At 50.5% G+C, this 18,716-nt stretch overlaps 1 protein-coding gene across 2 annotated transcripts in view; it reads right to left on the reverse strand.

Moving 5' to 3' along the window:
- The window catches only part of PSME4 (proteasome activator subunit 4), a 1,714,764-nt gene that overhangs the window by 675,681 nt on the left and 1,020,367 nt on the right, over positions 1–18,716 (reverse strand). The window lies entirely within an intron of this gene.

Here is an 18,716-nt window from a genome sequence, read left to right on the forward strand (position 1 = left end):
TAGCTCACATTTATGTAGAGGTTCAAAGGGAGGCCCCATTAGTCTTGTGAGAACGATGTTTAAATTCCATACAGGTGAGGATGGAACTCTGGGAGGAATTATCCTTTTGAGTCCTTCCATAAAGGTTTTGATGGCAGGTACCCTGAATAGTGATAAATGTTGTCTATTTTGTAGATATGCTGCTATGGCAGCAAGGTGTAGCCTAATAGACGTATAGGCTAAGTTGCACCTTTGTAGGTGTAGTAGGTAGCCTATGATGGGTTGGATAGACACATCTAGGGGATTGATGTTATTGTTATGACAATATATCACAAATCGTTTCCACTTGGCTGCGTAGCACGCTCTAGTGGTAGGGCGTCTAGCTTCCTTAATGATGTTCATACATTCAGGAGGAAGGTTAAGGTAACCGAATTCTAAGATTTTAGGAGTCAGATCGCAAGGTTGAGCTGAGCTGGGTCCGGGTGTCTGATCTCTCCACGGTTCTGGGTTAAGAGGCGTGGTGAGAGGTGTAATCTTTGGTGCGGAACTACGGACAGTTCCAGTAATGTGGTGTACCACGGTTGTTTGGCCCAAGTTGGAGCAACTAGAATGAGAGTCAGTGAGTGTTGCCGTAGTTTGCGCACCACCAGTGGTATGAGTGGGAGAGGCGGAAAGGCATACGCAAATCTGCCTGACCAGTTCATCCATATCGCATTGCCTTTGGCCAATGGGTGTGGGTATCTGGGGGCGAAGCTTGGGCATTTGGCGTTTTTGTGGGTGGTGAAGAGGTCTATGTGTGGTTGCCCCCACATTTGAAAGAATGTTTGAAGAACTTGTGGATGAAGTTCCCACTCATGGATCTGTTGCATTTGACGACTTAACAGACCGGCTATGGTGTTTTGGACTCCTGGGACATGTTGGGCTAGGAGAAAAATGTTCTGAGATATAGCCCATCTCCATATGTTCTGTGCTAGCTGAGAGAGCTGCAGAGACTGTCCCCTGCGTGGTTTCTGTATGTAATACATGGCTGTCATGTTGTCCGTGCGGACTAGGACAGTCTTGCCTGATATTTGTTTTTGGAATGCTTTTAAGACTAGGAATATGGTCAGAAATTCCAGGTGATTGATGTGGAATAAATTTTGTTGAGGTGTCCACCTGCCTTGCATGGTGTGATGTAATAGGTGAGCTCCCCAGCCGGAGAGCGATGCGTCCGCTGTCATGACAATTTGAGGAACTGGCTCTAGGAACCGTCGCCCTTTGGAAAGGTTTTTGGTGTTCCACCACTGCAGAGAGCGATGAGTGCGGCCATCTACCAAAACCAGATCTGTTAGCTATCCTTGAGCCTGGTTCCATTGACGTGCTAAGCACTCTTCTATGGGACGCATCTGGAGTCTTGCGTGAGGCAGTATGAATATGCAAGAGGCCATCATCCCTATGAGCTGCATGAACACTCGAGCTGGAAGAGAGTGATGCGGCTGAAATTTGGTGAGGAGAGCGAGAATGCTTGCTATCCTGGCTGGACTGGGATAGGCTAGCGCTTTTGAGGCGTTTATTGTGTGCGCCGAGGTACTGTTGCGTGTGAGAGGGTTGCAGATGAGACTTGGTGTGGTTTACTGTGTACCCCATGTCGTGGAGTAATTGGATAGTCGCGTGAGAGTGATGAATACACTGGTTGTACGAGCTGGCTTTTATGAGCCAGTCGTCGAGGTATGGGAAGACGTGAATGGGTTGTCTTCTTAGATGGGCTGCGACTACCGCTAGGCACTTTGTGAATACCCGTGGTGCTGTTGTGACTCCGAAAGGGAGTACTTTGAATTGATAGTGCTGCCCGTCCACTACAAACCTGAGTTATTTTCTGTGAGCTGCGTGAATGGGAATATGGAAATAGGCGTCCTTGAGATCTAAGGTAGCCAGGAAGTCACCCTGTGAAAGCAGAGGGAGGACTTGCTGAAGTGTGACCATGTGGACATGGTCTGATTGTATGTATAGGTTTAGTGGCCTGAGGTCTAGAATAGGTCTCAGAGAGCCGTCTTTCTTTGGTATGAGAAAATACAGGGAGTAAACTCCCTTGTTTTGTTGATGCAGTGGAACCAGTTCTATTGCACTTTATTGTAGTAAGGAAATTACCTCTTGTTTCAGGAGTGTCAAATGTTCTGTTGACATTGGACGCTGTTTGGGTGGAATGTTTGGGGGGGTAGAGGTAAGTTCGAGACAGTAACCTGATTGCACTATTTGTCGCACCCACCTGTCTGTGGTGATGTTGGTCAAGATAGGAAGGAACTGTTGTAGTCTTCCCCCGACCGGAGTGGAATGGTCTGGGGGAAGCGGAGGGAAGTCATTGGGCAGGGGTGGAGGCAGAGCGGGTGTTGTTAGTCTTGCCTCTGCCCTTGTTATTGTTGCCTCTGTATCCTCCTCTCTGATAACCTCTGGTAAAGGTGGATTGGGTGGGAGCATTGTAAGAGGTGTATTGGTTATCAGACGAGTAGCCCCTGGAGTTGCCCTTGTAGGATGAGCGACGAAAAGAACGTCTGGGAGCTTGCGATTGCAAGGCTCCCATTGATTTGGCTGTGTCCGTGTCCTTTTTCATCTTTTCAAGGAATGCGTCAACATTAGGGCCAAAATGGTTTGTTGAGGATAGAGCTTTGCACCTCAGGTTTAAAAACGGAAATGCGTAGCCACGCGTGCCTGCGGAGAAGGACACTTGTGTTTACTGCTCTGGATGCTGTATCTGCCACATCGAGAGCGCACCGGATGGAGGTGTTGGTGATAATTTTACCCTCTTGTATGAGGTCGTTGCCCTTATTTTTTTATTTGTCCGGGAGGTGTTGTGTAGGAACTCCAACTCATCATAGTGAGCCCTATTGTATCGGGCTAACAGGGCCTGAGTGTTTGCGATGCGCAAAATGTTAGCTGATTGGGCTTCGGCGCCGGTGGCAGACAGACTTGAGCCCGAGTCGCCGGAAGGCTTGGTAGGCTTTTTTGCCTGGTCCGAGCTTGGGAATCAGTGTGTCGGTGTGCACCTGAGCCCGAAGCCTTTTTTGCTGAAGGGAGTGGGTTGGGGTTGACGTCTCTACTTACAACCCATTGAGCCAGAGTCACTTCTTCGACGTAGGAGTCATCAGCTTCGGTGGTGCTGATGAGGCCTTCTTCGACCCGCTCCTCTGGCACATCGACGCCCTCTTGGAAGATGTCGTCCGGGATCAAAGACGACGAGCGAGCATGGTCCTTCGAGCTCGTCAATCCCGGATGGTCTTCTTTGAGCAGAAAGAGGCACAAGCTGGACAGTCTCTGGCCTCGTGCTCCGGAGAGAGGCAGAGGTTACACACCTCATGCAGATCGGTGTGGGGAAACTTCGACCCACATCGAGGACACTGTTTGAAAGGCGTCCTTTCCATGAGCCAGATGCCAAGGCTCAGGTCGGCCCGAAGGCCTTCTTCGATGACCGGAATCGAAGACTTGTAGAGATGCGCGTCGATTAGGGTTCGCGATCAAGACAATACCGTCGAAAGGGTGAAGGATTACGTATCGAAACAGGAATTGGTAACCGTTCCGAACTGGAGCCCGAGAAACACATTCGAGCTCGATGGCGGAAAAAAACAATCTGAGGATGGAGCCGATGCCCATGCGCACTATGATCCTAAGGAGGCGTCACCTATCTCATGACTTCCAAAGACTTTCCAGGACAAAAACAAGTGCAAACATCCAGGCCCAACACCAGATGGCGATCTATGCATAGTGTGTAATCTGCAGCTCATATGCCTCAAACATATGTCTTCTTTTGTATGATTCTCACTACTGTCAAACTTGAGTAACATGTCAGTAGCTATGCAGATTGACAGGTAGGGGAGATAAAAAGAAAATAGTTCCTAATAAAGTAACTGCAGATGTACAGCTGTTTGACAATGCCAATGAGTTCAGATTACCGTATGGCACTGTAAATAGCTAAGACCCATAGACATTCGAACGCGAGTACACAATTACCTGTTAAATAAATGTAAAAATATACTCACTGAAGGGTCATTTTTACACTGAACACAAAATAAATGTGGATTAAAAGACATAAAATAGGAAGAAAAAAATAATATAAATACAGACAAAAGGTTAAAAAAAAGTAATTAACATGAAACTGGTAGCCTAAATGTATCCTATACACCAGTGGTTCTCAACCTGTGGTCAGGGGGACCAAGGGTCCTCACCACCTACTTTGGAGGTCCATGACTGCTTAGAAAATTAAATAATATTAAATGATTATTAAGGTGTATATAAATAATAATGAAAAACTGAAGATTTTAAAATGTTCTGTAAATGTGAAGGAATTTGAACCTGGAGGCTACAAATTAAGTTGATATCTTCAGACTGGTTCGTGGGAGCAGTAAAAGCGCATATAACAGAATATACAATGGATGGTGGGTGGGCTTAACTGAATTTAGGAAAGCTGTAACCTTTCCCATTAAACTTAATTTTTAAAAGTATTTTTGAATTAAATAAATATTTCATCATTTGTTTCTGTATTTGTTTGTATGTCAATTCATCAATTTTGCTTAGGCTGGGGTCCCCGGATTCCAATACTGACTCTGAGGGGGTCCCCAGATTCCAATAACAATTCAATGGGGGTCCCCAGATTCCAGGAATTATTAAGTGGGGGTCCACATACATCCAAAATCTAAGAACCAGACTTAGGAATAGGAGGAATAAAACCAGTGATTTGGGCTGGTATTTCTCCCATCAGCCACTAACCTATAGTCAAACAAACAATATGGAACATTAATGGGAGCCTGATAGGGATGTGCATCATGGGAGACAACCCAGTCAGAGTAGTGTCTACCACACAAAATCTCTGATCCACAATTCAGCTTTACTCACTCCAACAGTCTCAGCAGCAAAAATGGAAGACAAAAACAAGTTCCTTACCATACACTCTTTCTGGTGGATACTCTAACTGCAGACTCCTCACCATTAGAATATCCCAGACACGATCCAGAGAAATTTCTAGCAAAATCTCCTGCATGCAGAAACGTGATGGCGTGTTGCTCTGCGATGGTTCTTCATCACCCCGGAAGTGACCAAACGCAGTAGCATGCAAGCGCAACCACTGTGCGCTGACACCAGTTGCTTAAGCTTTCTCTTTCTGCACCCTCACACATGGAGCAATAGCGCAAACTGTAGGTAACAGTATGGCAACATTTAACTTGGAACCTTATTATGATGGTCTGGAGGCAAAGCTAAAAAAAACAGGGAGGTTGGAGGGCAGTGAGCAATCTGCAGTGAGATAGAGTATCTACCAGAAAGAGCATTACCAAAGGTAAATAATTTTTTCTTCCTAAGTATACTTCTAAAAGGAGATTGCTCACCTTTAGAACAGATACCACAGCAGTACCTCCCAAATCAGAAGGGTCTGAGGAGTGGACTCAGATTAGGAAGTCTTGCAGGATCGAGCAGGTAAAATGGCCCTTCCATTGGACCTAACAGACAAAAGAGAAGTGATTTGTGAATGTGTCCACTGATGCCCACGTTACAGCCCAGGGGACATCTAGAAGTTGCACTCTCCTTGCCAATGCAGTTGCAGTGGCATTGTTGTAGAGGCTTTGGCCCTGCAGGAGGAATTAGCCTACAGGCCTTGAGGATTACTACATGGCCAGAGCATAGCAGATTTTGATGCACAGATAATACAACTTGAGAGTCTATTTCTGCACTCCCTTCTCATTCTCTGTTCCAGAATATGCTGATCATCCATAGGGGCTTCGTTTGCAAAGCTAACATGACAGGTGTGTTTTAACACCACTCCTCACTGGAATTTCCATGGTTTTCCAATGAAGATATCAGCTAGTAAAAAGGATTACACAAAAATGGAGTGAAGAAAGGTTATGTCACAGCACCGGTTTCAGCGGCTGGTTATTCCCACTCATGCATGTGCCTAAAATGTACTTTAAATCAGTGGCCTTTCAAAGAGCGTTCTGATGTCTCTTTCAGTCTGCTCAAGATTCATGTATCAAATAGTTTTGTTATGTGCAAGAGTTATATGGTGGGCAGAAGCTCCTGTTGTGCATCTGAGTCTCTTTGTGTGGCAGAGTGCAGCAGGAAATGCAATAGTGTGTCAGTGTGACTGAGGCTATTTTCAACATTTATGTTTAAATATTTATTTTGCGTAGAACTAAGGACTGAACAGTTAGCAACTTTGGTTCAGGGCTGAAGCACAAGTTACTACTTGTGTAACAATATATATATATGTAAGAGACATTAGTTAGTGATAGATTCCTTACCTTAGAATAATCCCCAGGCGTCAGTCTGGATCCGGAAAGTTTTCTGCTTAGCAGTACCCCTGCGCGCCAGTAGGTGGTGCCGTGCGGCTCCGTGCCCGTCACTGGCGTCGTGCACGCTGGGACGACGTCACGGAGGCTACTTAGGTGCCACCCATGCGCGCTGACGTCAGTTCTGTACACAACTTTCCGTGCCGAAACGCAGAGTCATGCGAGAAACTTACCTTTGGTGCATAAAACTAGGGCCCTAAAAGGGATGACCTTAACCCTAGTAATCAGTTCGCAGAACGGGGAGGATGGGTGGGGCGGTAAGGAATCTATCACTAACCAATGTCTCTTACAGATATATCGTTACACAAGTAGTAACTTGTGCATCTGAAAGAGACAAGTTAGTGATAGATTCCTAACCTTAGAATAGATACCCCAAGCAATACCAACCCCGGTGGTGGGTCTGCGAACAAGATTACACCAGAAAGTCACGGAGCACAGAACGGCCAAAGAAGACGTCTCTCCGGACCTGACTGTCAAGGCAGTAGTGCTTGGTAAACATGTGCAGCGAGGCCCACGTAGCTGCCTGACAAATATCCTGCAAAGGGACACCGCGTCCCAAGGCAGTAGTGGCTGCAGTTGGCCTGGTCGAATGGGCACGCAGACCCACAGGAGGCTCCTTCTTGACCAAAGAGTAAAATGCCTTGATGCACAGAACGACCCACCGGGAGATGGAACGTTTGTGCACTGCCCAACCTCTTTTGGCGCCCACGTACCCAACAAAGAGCTGATCATCCACCCGGAACTGCTGTGTACGCTGCAGATAGAATGCAAGCGCACGTTTAGGGTCCAGACGGTGGAGCCGCTCCTCTTCCCATGAGGGATGCAGAGGCGGAAAAAAGGTAGGCAAAGTGATGGTCTGCCCGATGTGGAAGGGAGTGACAACCTTTGGCAAGAAGGAAGGACGTGTCCTCAGAACCACCTTGTTCGGATGAACAGAAAGGAAAGGAGGTTTGAAAGAAAGAGCCTGGAGCTCACTCACTCTCTTGGCAGTGGTGATAGCTACCAGAAAAGTCGTCTTGAGAGTAAGAAGACGTAAGGGACAATTAAGAAGGGGCTTAAAGGGAGCGCACATCAGAAAAGCAAGACAAGATTCAAGTCCCACTGAGGCATTATGAAGGGGACAGGTGGGAACGTATGCGTAATGCCTTTAAGGAAACGGTTACCAACCGGGGACTTCAAAAGAGAAGGCTGATCAGGAAGCCGTAGGAAGGCAGAGATAGCCGAAAGATAACCTTTAAGAGTGCCCAGAGCAGAGCACTGCTGGGCCAAAGAAAGAAGGAACAGAAGAACCTCACCGTTTTAGTGGAGGGACGCCTGGCTGCCAGGATAACATCACAGACTTCGGAAGGAAGATCGAAAAGTGTCAACTGTCGCCGCTCAATCTACAAGCATGGAGGTGGAGGCTGGACAGGTTCGGGTGGAAGACCGTCCCCTGTTGCTGCGACAGAAGATCCTCCCTTAGAGGCAGACGGATCGGGGGATCGATGCTCATACTGAGTAGCTCGGGATACCATACTCTTCGAGCCCAGTCCGGAGCCACAAGAATAACTTGGACCCGGTCGCGCCTGATCTTCTTCGGCACTCTGGGCAGAAGTGGTATAGGCGGAAAGGCGTACAACAGACCGCAACTTCGAGCGAGTGCCGCCTTGGAAATTCCAACGCGCAGAACTGATGACATTGCGCGTTCTCTTCGGTGGCAAATAGATCTAACCAAGGCTCTCCCCATCGCAGAAAGAGACCTTGCACCACGTCCAAGTTCAGACGCCAATCGTGATCCACCATGCACCGGCAGCTGAGTTTGTTCGCCCTGGCGCTCAGAGAACCTGCCAGGGGTTGAACCACCAAGGTAATGCCTTGACGTCCCAGCCACGTCCAGAGGCGCAGAGCCTCCTGACAAAGGGTCCATGACACCACCCCGCCTTGTTTGTTGCAATACCACATGGCGGTGGTGTTGCCCGTGAACACCTGCACTACACTTTCCCGGACAGAGGGAAGGAATGCCTTCAGTGCAAGCCGGATCGCCCACAGCTCCAGAAGGTTGATATGGAGCTGGGACTCCGCTGGAGACCAGAGGCCTCTGATCTCCGCCTCTCCCATGTGGCCTCCCCAGCCCAGGAGGAAAGCATCCGTCACTACCGTGTGCTCCGGTAGGGGAAGGGAGAGGGATCTGCCATTGACCCAATCGCGATTCGTGAGCCATCACTGCAATTGCCGTGCAGTGCCCTCCGTGATCTGGACATGATCGGACACGTTGCCCTGATGCTGCACCCACTAGAACTTCAGGTCCCACTGCAGAGCCCGCAGATGCCATCTGGCATGCGGCACCAGCAGGATGCAGGAGGCCATCAGGCTCAGAAGCCGGAGGGTCATCCTGACTGAAACCCGGGATAGAGGCTGAAATAGCCTGAATATCCCGGACTCGCTGTTCGGGAGGATAAACCCGAAACAGCGCCGAATCCAGAACCGCTCTGATGAAAGGGAGCTTCTGAGAGGGACTCAGGTGCGACTTCGGCACACTGATGGAGAACCCCAGCAGATGCAGGAGGTTGGCCGTAGTCTGGAGGTGGGAGACAACTGCCTGGGGCGAACCCGCCTTCAACAGCCAGTCGTCGAGATAGGGTAAGACTGACACCCCTGACCTGCGCAGATGAGCTGCGACAACCGCCATCACTTTCGTGAACACCCAAGGGGCGCTGGTAAGGCTGAAGGGGAGCACGGCAAACTGAAAATGCTCCTGGCCTACCGTGAACCGCAGGTAACGCCGGTGGGCCGGCAGGACGGGAATGTGAAAATAAGCATCCTGCAAGTCCAACGTTACCATCCAGTCTCCAGGGCAGACAGGACCTGAGCCAGAGTCAGCATCTTGAACTTCTCCTTCCGGAGGAAGCGATTGACGTCCCGGAGGTCCAAGATGGGGGGCAGGCCCCCCTTGTCCTTCTTGGGGACCAGAAAGTAGTGGAAATAGCAACCACTCCCTAGTTCCTGATCAGGAACGTACTTGATGGCCCCCTTGGCCAGGAGGGCGTGACTTCCTGACGGAGAAGTGCCAAATGATCCCCTGACATGCGGTGGTACAGAGGTGGCAAGGCTGGAGGGGAGGACAGAAAGGGGAGCAAGAAACCTTGGCAGATTATCTGCAGCACCCACTTGTCCGACGTAATCTCGCGCCAGTGGTGGAAGTGAACCCTGTCACCCACTGGCGTGGGGTGCCCCCTGAAGCTCGGATTGGGAAGGTTTCGAGGCGGAAGCAGTGGGAGTGGAAGTGGACTGCCCCACACGCTGGTTACCAGACCCGCCCCTGCGGAATCCACGTCCTCGGCCTCGCTGAGGCTGGTTCTGCGCAGGTTTGCTGGAAGAGCGCGCCTGGGTACCGCTACCCTGGCCACGAAAGGAACGAAACCCCGTCGTGGCAGGGTTTTTCGAGGAAAGACCCAAAGACTTGGCCGTGGCAAAGAGTCTTTAAAGCGCTCCAGGGCATTGTCAGCCTTATCACCAAAGAGGAGGGAGCCATCGAAGGGCATGTCCATGAGCGAGCCCTGGACATCGGGTGAGAAGCTATGGGAACGCAACCGGGCGTGGCGCCGCAACGCCACCGTCGTGGAAATCGCCCTGCCCAACGAATACACGGTGTCCAAACCACACCTAATGGCAAACTTCGCCGCATCCTTGCCCTCCGCAATCGTTTGAGAAAGGACAGCCTGGACCTCCTCAGAGCACTGAGGCAGAACCTCTGCCACCGAATCCCACACTGCGTGGGAGTAACGGCCCAATAAGCAGGCGGTATTAACCGATCTCAACCCCAAACTGGCGGAGGAGAACAACCTCTTGCCATATTAGTCTGCCTCTTAGAGTCCTTATCCGGCGGAGCCGAGGGAAAGGCACTCTGCGATGTCGAGGCCTGAATGACCAGGCTCTCACACGTGGGGTGAGTGGTCAAGAAGGTGGGACCACCAAGCGCCGGGTATGATGCCTAGCAACGTTCTTATTCACCGGCGCCCCCAAGGCCGGCTGCAAACAAGTACCCAAGAGGACTTTGGTAAGGGCCTCATTGAAAGGGAGCAGCAGGTCCGACGACGTAGACGCCGCCTAGAGCACCTCCGTAAGAAGGTTGGTCTTAAGGGCCACCGTAGGGAGGTCGAGATGGAGAGCCTCTGCGGCTCGACGCAGCACCATAGTGTAGGAAGTGCCCTCCTCCATAGTAGGCGGAGGCGAGGCAAACCCCGGGTCGGAAGACACATCAAGTTCACCTGCATCTAGAAGGTCATCCACCCAATCCTGCTCGGAGCCACTCTGCCACGCAAGGGGGTCCTCTGACCCGTCCCAGTCCTCATCCAGCTCCGGGGTAGAAGGAGCCGGTCGCGACGGCAGGACCGGAACCGGAGAGGGGGCCAGCGGCACCAGGGGCGGCGCCGGCCGGGGCCGAACCTGAGCCCGATCCCAATGAGGATCCCAGGTCGGAAACAAAATGGTCCGAGAACCGAGGCAGGGGCGGGATAAACAGCACACAATGCGGCGCCTGTGGCGGCGCTGGGGACGGAGCCAAGGGCAGCGCCGGAGCCAGCGGCGTTGCACCTGGTGGCGCCGCAGGCGCTGGATCCAGTGGAGGAGGTGCAGCCAGGTCAACAGAATCTGGACACTTGTCCCAGAGGCGCACCGGCGGGAGCCCGAGGCCTAAACAGGCGGTCCAAGGCAGCAAGAAACTTTTGCTGCTGTTCGTGAGTCGCCGACAGACCCGGGTAGAGCGGGTAGGTGGCGGGACTCCCAGGCTCCAGAGGAGCCGCAGGGGTGGAGCCCCTGTCCCCCACATCCGCCTCTGGAGAGCGACGTCATGGAGGGAACACGCTTCTTCGACTTCTTTTTATGGCATCGCTTACCGGAATCTGAAGGTGAAGACTTAGAGTCAGAGGAGCGACGGCTCCGGTCCCGCGAACGGCCCCTAGACCCGGAGCGGCGTTGAGAGGAGTGCCGGACCACCAGCAACTTCCAGCGCCGAACCTGCAATGCCTTCGGGGCCACAGCACGGCAGTCCCGATAATCCCTGGAGTCGTGGTCGGTCTCCAGGCAGTATAGGCAGACATCATGGGGTCCGCCACCGACATATTACGGTGGCACGACCCGCAAGACTTAAAGCCGGGCATCCCTACGTGCACCAGACAAGAGAAGATAAAAAGTCTCAAAAAGTGGTCAAAAATTGACCGAGGTACGTGCTCAATCCGGATCTGCGCTTTCAGCGCGGAAAAAGAAAACTGACGTCAGCGCGCATGGGTGGCGCCTAAGTAGCCTCTGTGACGTTGTCCCGGTGCGCACGACGCCAGTGAAGGGTGCGCCACACGGCGCCACCTACTGGCGCGCAGGGGTACTGCTAAGCAGAAAACTTTCCGGATCCAGACTGAAGCCTGGGGATTATTCGAAGGTAAGGAATCTATCACTAACGTGTCTCTTTCAGACAGGGGTGTAGGCTCTCCATTGAATGTTGAGAATATTAAAATTAATACCGGCTTACTTGAAACCCTACATCCTTTTACAAATTGTATGCTAACCTTTTCAAAGAGACTTTTACTGAGAGCTGCCCTCTTGCTTTCAAAGGCGGAGGTGTTGGTTCTCAGGATGAGGACTTCGGTCTTGTCATAGCTGAGCTTGAGGCAGATGTCTCTTATCCAGGTGCCAACAGCCTTTATCCTGTTGTGGAAAACATCTTTTAAGGGCAAGACATTGGGGCCTGAGACAGCCGGACCATCTTCATTATCTGTGTCCTGGCTTTAGTCCCCTCAAGGTTAAGAATCCACTACAGAGAAAAAACGGTGTTCTTCCGCTAGCCCAGCACATCCCTTCTGGGTCTGTGCACAGGGTCGGGAAGATCCATTATAGGGAGAGGGGTTGGCGTCAGTGGCAGAACTGGCACTGGTGGCATCTGTATTGTTGTAGTGAAGGTCAATCAGGAGCCAGGGGAGATGGGGAAGACCCCCATTAGAACAATCCAGTCCGGAGACTGTGTTGGCTTCAGCATTTGAGACAAAGAGGTTGCACATGCTGGAGCAAATGTAATGGGCATAGAGGGCAGGAAGGGTGTAAAAGGACCAAGGGGAAGTCCTGCCGGCAGCATCCCAAATGGTAAGCCTGGGGCCTGAGTCTAGTTCAGAGGAAATGCAGGTGCTATTTCCTGCATTTAGAAGCCGCATCTCTCAGAGGCTTCTCTCAGCACGGGGACACACCGGTGGTGTAACCATGCGCTCTACAAATGAATAAATAAATAAATTTCTTGGGGTACAGGGACCAGTTCTGGCTCTGAAGAGGAATCCTGAGGCATAGCTGAGCGTCTAGAAGACTTACCTTTAGAAGTGTTGCACAGCTCGGAGTAATGTCTTCGTTTCTTCTTGTGTTTGTGTCGGGAGGACTCTGACTATGGTGACTCTGTCCTCAGGCAAAATTTCCTCCTGGCTCCATCGTCCTGAGACATAAAAAGCTTTGCCTCCCTTTCTTTGATGGTCTCGGGGTGAATGCTCATGCATGACTCACACTACCTTGTATAGTGCTTCGACCCCACAAAGACCCATATTGCAGCTCCATGATGGACCTTTGTCCATCACAATTCCTGCTAGGTTTGAAGTGTGACCTTTGGGAGCAGAGGTGGGGGAGGGAGAACCTACATTGCACCAGAAATATTTGAATATCTGAGGAAAGATTTGTCAAAAAATTGCTGACTGAGGACTACAAGCTCTGGAACGGCGTCAATGGCACGTAAAAAAGGAAACTGGAGTCAGGGGGCCAAAAGGGATCGCTTTATGGCTCGGTTTACATCACGGTGGTGTCGTTTCTAGTACAGAGATGGAGCCAGAGAGCTACTGAAACGTTTCTGGATCATGTCTGATGCCTAGGATATTCAAAAGGTGAGGAATAGACTAGTGTCAATGAGGCGAGGAGAAGCATGAACTGATTCTGGTTAGCGCCTTAAATATTCCAATGCCAAATTTGGGAGGCGGAGTTGAGGCCACATGACACCACCTGGTGACATAGGAAAGTGATTTCTGGGGAAAGAGTTTCTAGTTTCACTTTGGAGCCTGGAAGATATTCATAAGGCGAGGAATCTGTGGAAGGAATATGCTACTTACCAGTATGCATCTGTTCTTGGCATGTAGAGCTGCAGATCTACACACTTTTGCATAGATCACCACCTGGTGTTGGGCCCGGATGTTTGCAGTTTGTTTTTCCTCTTGGAAAGGGTTTGGAAGTCACGAGGTCGGTGACTCCTCCCTTGGTTCGTATTGCGCATGGGCTTCGGCTCCATCCTCAGATTGTTTTTCGCCAGCAGGGAAAGATGGAGCGTAGTAATAATAGTGAAGAAACCCATGTGTGTTGTATCTAAATAAGATAGACTGGAAGAGATAGAGGTAGCCGGGGAGGTGGGTGAGCGTGTGTAGATCTGCAGCTCTACATGCCAAGAACAGATGCATACTGGTAAGTAGCATATTCCGTTCGAGGCATATGAGCTGCAGATTACACACTTTTGCATAGACTATATAGCAGTTCCCAACCCTAGCGGCGAGCACCGGTATCTGTTGCAGTGGTTTGAAAAAGTGTTTTTAGTACAGCCTGGCCGACACTAGCTTGTTGCTTGGTTTGCACATCTACACAGTAATGTTTAGTGAAAGTGTGCGGTGTTGACCATGTAGCTGCTTTGCAGATATCATCTAATGGTATGTTCCCTAAAAAAGCCATAGAAGCCCCTATCTTTTGTGTAGAGTGGGCTTTATGGAGAACAGATAGCGTGCGTTTTGCCTTGTGGTAGCAAATCTGTATGCATTTTACAATCCACCTAGCTATCCCTGATTTAGAGATGGGGTTGCCTTTATGTGGTGGAGAGAAAGAGACAAACAGTTGTTTTGTCTTTCTGAAAGGTTGTGTTCTCTGGATATAGTAAAGTAAGGCCCTTTTAACATCCAGTGTGTGTAAAGCCCTTTCTGCAACAGTTTGAGGTTGCGAGAAAAAAAACGGTAATTCTACCGATTGGTTTAGATGAAAGGGGGAAATGACTTTGGGTAAGAATTTTGGGTTAGTACGGAGGACAACCTTGTTCGGGTGCATTTGGAGAAAAGGTTCTTGTATAGTAAGTGCTTGTATCTCACTGACCCTTCTAAGGGAAGTGATGGCTACAAGGAAAGCTGTTTTCCATGTGAGAAATTGCAGTTCACATTTATGCAAAGGTTCGAAAGGCGGTCCCATTAGCCTTGTGAGAACTATATTTAAGTTCCACACAGGTGAGGGTGGTACTCTGGGGGGAATTATTCGTTTGAGGCCTTCCATGAAGGCTTTAATGGCAGGCACTCTGAAAAGTGATAGGTGCTCTCTGTTTTGTAGGTAAGCGGCAATTGCTGCGAGGTGTAGCCGAATTGGATGTATATGCTAGGTTACACCTTTGTAGATGGAGTAAGTAGCATATGATGTGCTGTATAGATACGTCTAGAGGGTTGATTGTGTTGTTATGGCAATAAACAACAAATCTTTTCCACTTTGCAGCGTAGCAGGCTCTAGTGGTAGGGCGTCTAGCTTCTCTGATGACGTTCATACAGTCAGGGCGAAGGTTAAGGTATCCGAATTCTAGGATCTCAGGAGCCAGATCGCAACGTTGAGCTGAGCTGGGTCCGGGTGTCTGATCTCTCCATGGTTCTGGGTTAGGAGGCATGGTGAGAGGTGTAAATTTTGGTGTGGCACTACCGAGAGTTCCAGCAGCGTGGTGTACCACGGTTGTCTGGCCCATGTTGGAGCTACTAGAATCAGTGTGAGGGAGTGCTGTTGTAGCTTTCGCACCACTAATGGAATTAGTGGGAGAGGTGGAAAGGCGTACGCAAATTTGTCTGACCAGTTCATCCATATTGCATTGCCTTTGGACAATGGGTGTGGGTATCTGGCGGCGAAGCTTGGGCATTTTTTGTTTTCGTGGGTGGCGAAGAGGTCTATGTGTGGATGCCCCCACATCTGAAAGAACGGGTGAAGAACCTGCGGGTGAAGTTCCCACTCGTGGATCTGCTGCGTCTGTCTGCTGAGCAGATCTGCCATGGTGTTTTGGACTCCTGGGACATGTTGGGCTAGGAGAAAGATTTTGTGTGGAATTGCCCATCTCCATATGCTCTGTGCTAGTTGAGAGAGCTGTGGAGAGTGTGTGCCGCCTTGTTTTTGAATGTAGTACATGGCCGTCATGTTGCCTGTGCGAATAAGGACGGCCTTGCCTAAAACCTGTGTCTGAAAGGATTTTAGGGCTAGAAAGATTGCTAGTAACTCCAGATGGTTGATGTGGAGTAACTTTTGTTGCGGCGTCCATGTGCCCTGCACTGTGAGGTGGGCTAGATGAGCTCCCCAGCCGGAGAGCGATGCGTCCGTTGTTAGGATTATTTGTGTAACCGGGTCCAGGAACGGTCGACCTCTGGAAAGATTTGTGGTGTTCCACCACTGCAGAGAGTGATGGGTGCGACCGTCTACCAACACCAGATCTGTCAGTTGCCCCTGGGCCTGGTTCCATTGGCGCGCTAAGCACTCTTGGAGTGGACGCATCTGGAGTCTTGCATGAGGCACTATGAAAATGCAAGAGGCCATCATCCCTATTAGTTGCATAAACACTCTTGCTGGGAGAGAGTGGTGAGGTATGAATCTTTGACGCAAAGCCTGAATGCTTGCAATCCTGGCAGGATTGGGGTAGGCTATGGCTTTTGAGGAGGTGTCTATGGTGGCACCGAGGTATTGCTTTGTGTGGGATGGTATTAGTTGGGACTATTGGTGGTTCACTGTGAAACCTAGCTGGTGAAGTAGTTGGATTGTAGTGGCGGTGTGATGTACACATTGGTTGTAGGATGCGGCTTTTATTAGCCAGTCGTCCAAATATGGGAAGACGTGAATGTGCTGTCTTCTGAGGTGTGCCGCCACTACCGCTAGGCACTTGGTGAATACCCTTGGTGCTGTTGTGACCCCGAATGGGAGCACCTTGAACTGGTAGTGTTGCCCGTCCACTGCAAATCTGAGGTACTTTCTGTGAGCATGGTGTACCGGAATGTGAAAGTATGCGTTTTTCAAGTCCAGTGTGGTGAGAAATTCGTTCTGGGAGAGGAGCGGAAGTACCTGCTGAGGTGTTACCATGTGAAAATGGTCAGAATGTATGTATGTGTTTAGAGGCCGGAGATCTAAGATAGGTCTTAGAGTCTCGTCTCTTTTTAGTATCAGAAAATATAGGGAGTAGACTCCTAAATTTTGTTGACTGGCGGGGACTTGTTCTATCGCCTGTTTTTGTAGGAGGGAGATTATCTCCTGTTTTAGTAACGTGGAATGTTCTTGTGACATTGGGTGTTGCCTGGGTGGAATGTTTGGGGGGGTAGATGTCAATTCTAGGCAGTACCCTGAACGAATAATTTGGGTCACCCATCTGTCTGAGGTGATGGTCTCCCAGACGTGAAGGAAATTTTGTAGCCTGCCCCCGACCGGAGTGGGATGGTCTGGAGGGAGCAGGGGGAAGTCATTGGGTAGGCGGTGTGGCAGAGCGGGCGGTATTTGTTTTGCCTCTGCCTTTATTGTTATTGCCTCTATATCCGCCTCTTTGATAACCCCTTGTGAAGGTGGATTGAGCAGGGGATTTGTAGGACGTGGACGCGCTATCTGAGGAGTAGCCTCTGGCCGTGCCCCGAAAGGAAGAGCGGCGAAAGGAGCGCCTAGGAGGGTGTGACTGCAAGGCTCCCATAGATTTCGCTGTATCTGTGTCCTTCTTCATCTTCTCGAGGGCCTCATCTACCTTTGGCCCGAATAGATGTTCTTGATCAAATGGATGATTTAATATGGAGGCCTGTACCTCAGGTTTAAATCCTGAAACTCTCAGCCAAGCATGGCGACGGAGGAGGACGCTAGTGTTAATGGTCCTGGAGGCTGTGTCTGCTGCGTCTAAGGCACAGCGTATAGAGGTGTTAGTTATGGTCTTACCCTCTTGAATTAATTCATTGGCCCTATTTTTGTATTTTTCTGGGAGATGGTTCATGATGGTTTCTAGTTCATCATAATGCGCTCTGTCGTATCTGGCCAATAGCGCTTGAGTGTTGGCGATACGCCATATATTGGCTGCCTGTGACGCAGTGCGCTTTCCTGACGCGTCCAGTAGCTTTGACTCTTTGTCAGGTGGTGGTGCTTCGCCTGACGCCTGGGAGTTTGACCTTTTCCGTGCAGTGGAGACCACTAGGGCATCCAGTGGCGCTGGCCCTTTGATATAGGCAGGATCTGTGGGGGCAGCTTTATACTTTTTTTTCTATGCGTGGGTTAATGACCCTAGCCCTGACTGGGTCTTTAAAAACCTCTGGCGAATGTTTTATTACCCCCTTGAGCATAGGTAGTATGGAAGTAGACCTATGTGCGGTATCAAAGGTGTCGAGGAGGAAATCTTCCTCTACCGGGTCAGTGTGTAGCTCTACCCCGTGATAATGTGCCGCCCTCTGAAGTAGGTGGTGAAAACCTAATGAGTCCTCTGGTGGAGATGGCCTGGATGGATAAAGGTCATCTTGTGGGACATCTGGAATGTCTAGATTATTATAATTGTCCCATGGGTCTGGGGATCCTGTAGGGGTGGGGTCTTGTGGCACATCCCCTGGATCGTAGTATGGGTCCCCCTGTTCATCATGGTCTCGAGACGGTGTCGGAGAGCGATGAGGCAGGGGTGGAGAAGGCGGAGGGGGCGGAGGTGGAGAGGGTGGAGGAGGTGGGGAAGGCACTCTGAAAGGGGAGGTAGCACAGTCTTTCCTCTTTGGAGGTGGAGGCGGAGCCGGTTTGTCCAAATGTCTCTTTTTAGAAGAAAGTGCCAAATGTCCAGTTTTTGGATTCTTGGTAAGTGTCTTTTGCAAGCGATCCGGTGTAAACAGTTCCTGAGACAATGTTTGTTCCGTCGGCGCTGAAGGTTTCGGGGCCGATGACTTTTTATGCTTGTCCGTGCCGTGCTTTTTTGGAACCTCCGGTTTTTTGGTCGGCGCCGAGGTAGGCTTCGGCGCGGGAGTGTGGGTGCCGAGGGCATTATGGTGTTTGGTCGGTACCGAAAGGCTGGGTTTCGACACCGAGGGCTTTGGTGCGGAGCTCGGTGTCGAGGTGGAGGCCGGTCTCTTTTTCGGTGCCGAAGTGTGTTTATCGGCATCGCTGGCAGGCTGGCTCGAGCCCGAGCCGCCGGAAGGCTTATTAGGCTTCTTCACCAGGCCCGAAGGTGGGGTGTTCGAAGCAGTGTCTTTGATCTTACCTAGGCCCGGAGGCGAAGGCGTGACCGAAGCCTTTTTAGGTGTCGGCGCGGGTGTGGGAGGGGGTATAGTACTCACGACCCTCTGCGCCGGGGTGATGTCCTCTACATCCGAGTCGTCGGCTTCGGAAGCACTGACGAGGTCCTCTTCGATGTGCTGCTGTCCCGGAGCTTCGACATCGTCC

Source organism: Triturus cristatus, chromosome 6, assembly GCF_964204655.1.
Source record: "Triturus cristatus chromosome 6, aTriCri1.1, whole genome shotgun sequence".
Taxonomy (NCBI): Eukaryota; Metazoa; Chordata; class Amphibia; order Caudata; family Salamandridae; genus Triturus; species Triturus cristatus.